Below are 9,870 nucleotides of genomic sequence, written 5' to 3'. Positions count from 1 at the left end.
CTTTTCTTCTTCCATCCGTCCCATGTAAGTGCAAGAACAAGGGTGGGAAAAAGCTTGGTGTGATACTCACTGAAAGGAAGTTCTTCATATCCTGGCGTTAGGGTTGGAGTTGTTTGCATTTTATTACTTCAGGGTAATGACCATCACATTTAGATGTTGCTTTTTACAATTGCAGCTCTGATTATAAACTGCCAGCAGATATGGGCAAGCTGTGTGTATTATAAGGGATGAAACAAAATTTCCTCTAATATATACAATATCAATATTGCATCTAGGTCTGGAAATAATTAAAGAAAAATCAAAGTTCCAGGAATTCTGGGAAATGTACACAGAGAAAATAATGGTGCATCATTCTCCTTCTATAAACAGTGTTTTAACATTGCATGAATACATTGGAAGTTCTAGAAACACTCCTGATCTGTGCTAGACATATAGACTCAGTCAACTGACTCATACCAACATCATTTCCCTTTTACTTCTGTTGTTTGGATATTTATTTCTGCACACTGTTTTTTTTTTTATATTACTGGTTGTTGTTGTTGTTTTTTTATGAGAGAAATCTTGATTTTCCCAGAAGGTAATGTTTTATCAAAGGTGTGTTGATAATTGATGTCAGACTGGAAATGAGATTCTGGTCAGATCTGATGATTCATGTCCAGACATCTACCCCAGGTCCAACTTAGTAAAGCCAGCTTTTCCATACAAATAGGAATTAGTATCATTCTTCATAACAGTCCCAAATCAATAACAGCAAAAAATGCTGCCACAGGTGGTATTGAATGAATCTCTGGCTCAGGTTACTGCCAACTCCAAAGCTGTATCATTTCCCTGTTTCCAACATATACTGTTTCTTCATTGCAAATCTAAGAACTCCCCTGTGAGCAGCACATAGAAGTTTATTCAAGGGAATAATTTGTTCTTCAACAAGCAGTTAGCACAGAATATGCAAAACCTGAAATAAGTGGTCAAGCGAGTGGCATTTTCCAAAAGCTTTTTTTCCCCCTGCTTGTCACAATAGAAGAGAAGTAAAGACATTCTCCTTTCCAATTCCTCCTGCTCCAAATGCAAGCTTTCACCAAACTGAGAGGCAGAGGGGATCTGGTTTGATTGCAAAGCCACATTACTGACTCTAGGATCAAAACTGATGTCTTTGTCCTGTGTGATAGCGGTGCCAGCCTGCTCTGACATCTCTGAGCTCCAGCACTGGGAAAATCCCCCAGGAAGGAAGAGAAACCTGTTGTCTTCTAAGCTGGTAAGAGAAATTGTTAACTAGGAAAGCTGTTTTGGAGGCAAATTTGCAACTACACCAAACCAGGCATGCCTTTGAATACAGACAACAATCCATGTAGTTTAGGGATCATTACAGACAACTTGGTGGGCCATAAATCATGGTAATTCCACTGACATCACTGAACAAATAGGAAAAACAGTGAATTTTCATCAGACTGTCGGAGGTTTAAGGGCATGAGCCTTGTGTTTACCCAACTCTTGTTTGAGGCTATCAAAAAGCCCTTTAATGGCATTATCAAAGTCCTTCTGTCAGAATAACTGTGGAATATAGGAGACAGCTCAGCTATTTGGCATTTCTTTGCTTTTAGATATATAATCAAGCAGACATAATGACCTATGACTACCTGTTTTTATGATGTTTTCTAGTTGTTTATAAGAGAGAAAAAAAACCCCAGCATCCCTAAACCCACAGTTTTCTGTATGCATTAGGATCATGTACCCTACAAAGAATGAGCCCTCCTATGGGTTTTGTGTCCCCATTGTCAACAATCCCTGTCTATCCCGGCACAAAAAAAAGTTGGGAACAGAGCACTAACTGTTGCAGAATAAACAGAAAATACTTCAGGCTGTCAAATTTAAAGCCTTTCAAATGTTTTTGTAATACAGGATAAAGGCAACGCTAGATTTAGTCTACCAGTTTTCACTGTGAAATGTGCTGTTGCTTTGCCTACATTTAGTTTGGAATATGCCGAAAGTTCTTTCTAGGTGAAACTGTTAATACAGATCTAAATCATGGGGGTGGTTTGTTTGTTTGATTGTTTGTTTGTTTTTTCTCCAGTGTTACTTGTATCTCTTACTTTCTAATTAATCCATCTTTTTATTCTGAACTACTAAAACAAAACAAAATCACAGTTCCAACTGGCCAAGAATTAAAAAACAAAAAAAATCTTGCACCTGAATTCTGAGCAGACTCATGAGACCCCTTTGCACTAATATGAAAGTGGTCTGTAAGGGCAGAGACTGTTTTTTAGAGAAGGTAAATTATTCGTTTGTGCATAGCCATTGATACTAAGAGGGAAGAGTGGCTACGAGGAACATCCGTGCCTGCTCTACGTGTCCTGAGGTCTTTACCCAGCTCTTTGGCCAGGTCTTCATTATGGACAGGGTGGACCCTTGAGCCTGAGCCCCACCTAATGCACCAGCAACCACCTGCAGGAGATGGCAGCCCTTAGCTTAGGCCTGAAAGTCCTGTGTTACAGTCTCAGGTTAAGAAAGTTGGGACACAGTTTCTGCCTTGTGCAATCAGGACCTTTTAAAGCCAAACAAATGCACCACAGTAGAGTTCAGACAGGTTGTGCATTGGACGTGTGGTAAATTTACCAACCATGGTATCACTGCATTTATGGTCCTACCTCTATTCCTGGAGCTTGTCCCTCCTCTGTGGGATGAGCCCCTTGAGGCGGGGGGTTGTCCTCCACCAGAGTAGGTGAAACAGAGGAGACACCCAGAAAGACTGGAATGCCTGAGAGGTTGAAGCTGATGGTTAAGCAAGAGCTTCCTACACAGCCACCCATCCCTGTCCTGTGCTGGGAAAGCTCCTGCCTGGCCTACCTGTTGGACACAGACAGCTTTTTGAGCACCTTTGGCAAATAGCTTAATATTTTAGGTGTGGGTCTGGCAGCAGAAAGCCTGGGATTATTTTCCAGCGTTTTTTAGTTAGGTCTTCTAAACATGCTATAATGTGATTACCCCTTTTAGTGAAAAACTAAGTAATAAGTCTTGAGTGATTAAGACTACAAGGAGGCAACAGGTCAGCAGATTTCAGCAGATCAGTGCAACAAATTTAAAAGCGTGGCAGTACAGTAATTGTTACAAGAGAAATACAGATGGAGACAAAGTATTCTCATGGAATCCTTGAGATCTGGTCAGAAAAAGAATTACATGATACAGGTGAAAACACCTGAGAAATATTTTTAAAATTATTATAAGATCTGCATCTTAAACCAGAGACATTCTGAGTCAGTGACTGTCAAACCTAAATAATTCATCTCCTCTGCTATGTTGCACTATAAGGCATTTATTAAAAAAATGCAGCATTTTCTTGTCTAAAATCACCAGGTAAGAAATCATCAGAGGAGTTGCATGTTTTTCAGTAGGAGATATTACTGCATAAATGAATGAGTGCTGTTATCTGCAAAACCCATAAATGACCACGTGGAGTGTAGGGCCAATGATTCACGATGAACAGTGGGACACCACAACTCTGTCCGAACGTGCTGCTTCTCTTCCTTGAATCCCATGGGCTGTCACAGCTGTGAGTCACAGCTGGAGCTGGTTGTGTCTGCATGGCCTTGCAGAGCAAAGCTTCAGGGTGAGCTGGTCCCATCCCTGCTGGCATTTCCTTCCCCAGAAGCCAAACCCCCTTGATCTCTCCTTAGATTAGAGCAAGGGACAACATGTGTTAGCAATGTACATAATCACAGAGTTTGTGCTCCAGTCCTTGCTTAACTGACAAGGTCAATGAAACCTGAAGTATTACTCCAGTATTAATAACAGGTCATAGTAATGATAATGATAATGTGGTCTGAAATATCTAAGAGGTCCTGCCAGGTTTCCTGTATTGATTGCTCCAACAATTTTTTGAAAGCTGCAGGTGCATGGATGAGAAAATCATCTCCTAAACATAACAGATAGATAGATTTCTATACAGGATTTTACTCTTCGTAGCCAGTAGAAGGTATGAATCATAGATATGATTCAAATATAATATTATATCAGTTGGAGAATGGCTCATCAGGATACCTGGTTTGCAGAGAGGAGCACGTCAGTGCATGAATAAAGTTGCAAATGAAGAGGAGAATTGGGTAAATACGGCTTTAGGAGACAGTGAAAAAGTTTCCCATCAATGCTTAAAAATATAGATCTGCTTATTCAAAAGATGATAATGAGTTTAGAGGAAGAGTTTCATTTTTGGGTATCTTACTTTAGGTGATTTGGGTAAAAATGTTGAGTTTAAAAGCATTACTACTCATCAGTCTCAAAAACTCTAGTACAAGGCTCGCTGAATAAAACATTTCTTAAAAAAAATAAAATAAATCAGGACAACTCAAAAACCATTTTAACTTTTAATTTCCAGGATTTTTTGAAGTGTCATTTCAGACCCAACACACAAACAGGTTCAACCTCTCTGAAGATAATAAATGTTTACTGATCCCTGACTGTTCCAATCTCGTTTTTGCTTTAGGCTGCAAATACATGACCTTATTTTGATTGAACAAATGGTTTGGTTATAAAGTTATAAACCAATATACAAAAAAGAGAAAGTTTACACTGCAGTCAAAGGTATGATCCCAGCTGAGTGAGCTGTGATCCTACTGAATCCACCTGCCACCTGTTACAGTGCTGAAGAAGACACTTTAGCACGGGCTGTACAAACTTGCTACAGATTCTGGGAAAATATGTGGACCAAAAGCCAAAGCCTTGTGCTGAAAACCAGAAGGCAAAGATGTGTTCATGACTACTGTCATTTGAAGCTAAATGAATTAAAGCTAAACTTGCAGTGGCAGAATGGTTATCTCCAGGCAAAGATTACTCTTGTATCAAGAAATGAAAGCATGGTAACTTCAGATAAAATAATGTTTCCAAAGTACTCATAAACAATTATTTCATTTTCCAAACATGGAAAGCTTGTCCAGAATGAGGGAAAAACTTCACTGTTAGTAAAGAACATAACATCCTTGTTTTTGAAGCTGTATCTCTAAAACATAAAATATCTCCTGAAACACTTCCTTTCTTGTGTGTTTACTGTCATCCAGCTCATTTAAATGGAAGTTTTCAAAGCACTTTCATGATCCTGTTTCATTATTGAACATGATTTACATTTTTTGGACCTTGCACCTGTTGATGTGCAATTATAGAGTAAAATGAGAGACAAAATTTTGACTTAGAAGTTTGGCTTGTAAACTTGGTTTGTAAGTGCTTGTGAAAATGCTATTTTACTTAGGATTCCCAATCTTGTATTTCTTGACCAAAGAAATAAGACTGTAACAGAGCAGTGAAGTGAATCCTAAGCTCCAAGATAGTCTGTTCTACTTCAGTGTGACAAAAAATTACTCCCTTGAGTTCATGTGTGAGGATAACAGATCCTCTAGCAAAATTTTGGAAGGTAAGGAACACTTCTTCTCATGTCAGATCATTCAATTGTTCATGTGTAATATAATGTTGCTTCCAGCTCAGTTTTCCTCTGTTTTCCTCTGACTCTATAATGTTGATGGAGACTGACCTAACACCTGCAGATACTAATGGAAAGTGTGGTGGAAATACCATGATTTCCATTTGTTTCTGTGGATTCCAGAAGACTTCATCTGAGAGAAAATCTGAGAAGCCAGAAAGGAACAAAAATATTTAATGCTGGGCCTTGAGCTCTCACTGTAGAGGGTAAGTTACAGCAACTTGGAAAGAGGTGATTGCAAGAAGGGGAGTAATTCCTTAACAGGATTTTCTCTTTTGATTTCAAGTTGTACAGTGCAGGGACTCACTCCAGCACCAACACAAACAATCCTAGCCCAGCATGTGGTCCCAAGCCAGAGGTCCCCTTTTTTGGATCAACTGGGCTGGATTATTTGCAGATTTTTGTTGTAAATACTAGATGTTGGACCAATTTGGTCTGGTTACTACAATCAATCCTGTTCCTTGTATTTACATGTCTTTTTTCTTTTTTTTCCCCTCTTAATTCAACTTTCAAAATAACAAGTCTTGCAAAGACTTCCCATGTGTGCTCTCTGCTCTGTATTCTGATAACTTTGCACCAATTCAGGTGGTTTAGGAGATAAAATCATTTAGGTAGCACATTGATTTGACATCCTTTTATTGGGATTTTGAATGTTTGCCCATCCATTCTTCCATAAGTACCTGCTGCTAAGGTAATTTTGTTCTACAATTTTTCATTCATTGAAACCTTCAGCCCTCTCAAATCTTTATAGGATCAGCAGGAGCATACTTGTTTAATACATTGTCTGCTGCTGCTTTCCAGTGAATGCCAGTATTGATGTTTATTGTAAGTTCAAATTGCAAAGTGCATCCTTTCTCCAGTAGCATCATGGATATAGAGATAATGACAACTCACCCAACGGCAGGTCTTCCAGACCTAATAATGCTTGGATGACCTTAAGGACTAGCTGTTGAATTTCTTATATCCCTGGTGGATTTGTCAAACAGGAGTGGAATAAGAGCATTTATGAGACCTGGATGGCAAAAGCATTTCTTACCCTCCATAATGCTTCTTTTTAACCAACCCAATGCATTCCTGAAGTCAATGAAAACAACAAACAACTTTAAATCCCGTGTATTAAAATGAGGATTAAAAAAAGACTAGTGGGCTGAAATTAATGATGATTCAGAAATGAGTCAGCTATTGAATTCTACTTCAAAATTTGTTTTCAAGAGGAAAGAAAAAAAAAGAAGAATAGTATGAATAATTGGAAACTAAGAAGCTTTTGCAAGTAAATACTTGCAGGTACTTAATGTGCATGTAAGTAAGAAATTCCAGAAAGCAGGCATGAGAAGGAGCACTAAAACAACTAACTAGTGCTATTACTGCAGGTATCTTTTAAAAATAATTGATAATGAAGATTTCAGACGGCTGCAGCTAAAAATTTTGTCATTTAACATTTGAAAGACTGGAGAGATCTGACTGCATATAAGACATTTATCCTTGAAGTAAGTTGAACATAGTGGTCCACCCCTGTTCAGATTTGCAACCCTAATCTGACAGGGCACTCAGGGTGGGCTTGCACAGGTGTTTCATATTTCACACTGATACACTAAATTAATGGTATTTTTTAAATTGTAAGAATTTTATTAGAAAGGAAAATGTGTATGTTTAAAAGTGAAGTCAGCTCTGTTGCTATGCTTCACTGAATATAATGTGTGACAGATGGCCCCTTTGCCAAGAAGTTAATTTTCAAAATTCTGAAGTTAAGAAAGAAGAGATAATCTTTAACATTGATTCAGATGAACACTAATGAGCTTGAACAGGTAAGTCAAGTTATTCATAGTTGATGGATTTGCACCAGTGGATGACCTGTCTGAGATTTTTTTTGTCTCTGTGTCATATGTCTGTGACATATTTTATTGCCTGTAGTCCTGCTCCAGAATAAAACTTCAGTAACATTCATGGGATAGCATACACTGCATAAAAACTGAATGAGCCCTTCTTGTGCTTTGCATTGACTCAGACATAAAGCGCATGGCACTCCATAGACTTGAAAAAACACATTTTTAATGTTTTTCAGCTTCGTCTTGAAGTTGAGATTAAAAAAAAAAAAAGAAAAAAAACCACCTTAAACAAAGTATACTTAGCTCCAGAAGTATTCCTGTATTGATTTTGGATATCAGGTACTTTTTACTAAGTGGGAAAGATTCAATACAGTTATTTTCCTGTGCACTAATAGAAGAGAAAAAATAATTCCCTGGCCCGCTTTAGACAGAGAAAGTAGCAAAAGAGGAAAGTCTTGTCTTCTCTTTGCGTGCTTTTTCTCTCTCCCATGGTGCAAGCCCTGACCATAGTACATTTATTTTGCAGTTCATAGCACGTCACCTTCCCTGTGTTTCTTTTAGGGGGGAAGATAATTTCTTAAATTCTTTGTCAAAGTTGTGATTCATTCCTGCTCTCCCAGAGCTCATCATGTAGACGATTCCAGCTTTTCTTTTAGTTTGTTTGCATCCATTCTAGTCTGAAAGAGCATTTCAGACCCACCCAGTTTCCCACCCTTTTCATGCTATTATATGAAACTCAGAGCTTAAGGTTTGCAAGAAACTTCTGATAAAGGTATACTCCCATTCTGGGTGTCTGTTCCACAGTTTCCTGTGCTGCTGCTGAGGCCTCTCTGCAGGGCTCTCACCTGGCCTGGCCTGGGCCAAAACCAGCAATGAAAAGGAGTCAGGTTGAGGTATTTTAACCATGAAAAATTAAACCTTTTGTTCTGACACTATTTGCCAAGAACCCTCACCTATTCATGAAAAAAACCCAAACCCAAACACAAAAAGCACATAAAGAAAACCAGCACACACACATACACACACAGAATTGCTACAACAACTTCCAGCTTTGTGAGTTGGAAACTCTGCCTCTCAGGGCTTAGAGGCATTGCTCCTGATATTAAAAACTCCAATGCCTTAAGGAAGGGACCTGAATAAACATGGCCTGCTTTTCCAAAGGGTTAGCAAAGGGATATATTTCGAGCGGGTGGATAAAACTCAGATGTAGATTTTTAACTTTATTTACTCAATGTGTAAAAGTTGTGGCTGCAGTGACAGATTGTTGCAGAAACATGTTCATGCATATCTTTCCACTGAGCAATTGTTCTCTTCTCAAAAACAATAATGAAAAAAGTATCTAAGCTTTCCTCCCAGGACTGTGAAGACATTCAAAATTCTCTCTCTAGTTTAATTTAAATCTTTCCTGAACATGTGTAGCACCAGTCATTATTATTTCTTGCTGTTTTTCCACAAGAAAGGGGAAAATCTCCTTGATAAGCCAAAGAGGCCAGTATATTAATCTCATTAACCTGGAGTAACAACTTGCTAAATCTGCTGCAGGACATAACACCTTTTTTCTGAAATTGTTGAGTCCTTATGCATAATTCTCATAGTCTGTTATCTGGAATTAGCTCTTGTTTTCAGTTAAAACTGGTATATTTTGTCATATAAAATATGTTTTTGAAGGTTACAGATTTTGGATTACAAATATCTCATCCAAACCCCTGTCTTTCCTTCCCCATAGGAAATTATATATGCAGCAAGATGTGTTAATAAAATGTAATCTGAACAAACCACCTGGAATAGAACCAGAACTACAGATTTGCAGTTACTTTCCCTGCCAAACTCACTCCCAAGTTCAGTAGTTAGATGAAGTTGTTAATTTCTTTATGTCTTTAGGTCTTTCCTATGGCTGTATCTGAATATGTCAAAGCAAACACAATTGTGAGATAAGACCAGATCAGTTTTAGAATTATATAATCACAGAATCATTTAGGTTGGAAAAGACCTCCAAGATCATCAAGTCCAACCTTTGACCAATCACCACCTTGTCAACTAAACCAGAGCACTAATTGCCATGTACAGTTGTTTCTTTATACATTCAGGGATGGTGATTCTACCACCTCCCTTGGGATCCCATTTCAGTGCCTGACCACCCTTTCCATGAAGAAATTCTTCCTGATGTCCAATCTGAAGCTCTCCTGGCACAGCTTGAGGCTATTTCCTCTTGTTCTGTCACTTGTTGCCTGGGAGAAGAGGCCGACCCCCACCTTGCTACAACCTCCTTTTAGGTAGTTGAAGAAAATTATTAATAGTCTCCCCTGAGCCTCCTTTTCTCCAGGCTAAAGAAGAATAAAGAACTTCCCTAGTTTTGCTACATGGAGAATCTCTGCCTTGGAAAATAGTCCCATTCTTCTCCCTTCAGCTGCTGCAATCACTGCTAAGTGACTGTCATGACAGACAACACTTATTTCAGAACAATTCAGTGTTTTCCTCAATGTACTTTTTCTTATCTAGCATGTCTGTTAACCACATCCCACTGAGCCCTGAGCATCCATTTTAAAATATCAACCATCCAATTCAATCCCTGTTTTGAAATGG

The sequence above is a fragment of the Neopelma chrysocephalum genome, unplaced genomic scaffold, assembly GCF_003984885.1.
Source record: "Neopelma chrysocephalum unplaced genomic scaffold, ASM398488v2 Primary Assembly neopelma1_139, whole genome shotgun sequence".
Classification (NCBI taxonomy): Eukaryota; Metazoa; Chordata; class Aves; order Passeriformes; family Pipridae; genus Neopelma; species Neopelma chrysocephalum.
Note: the sequence above shows the minus strand (reverse complement) of the source record.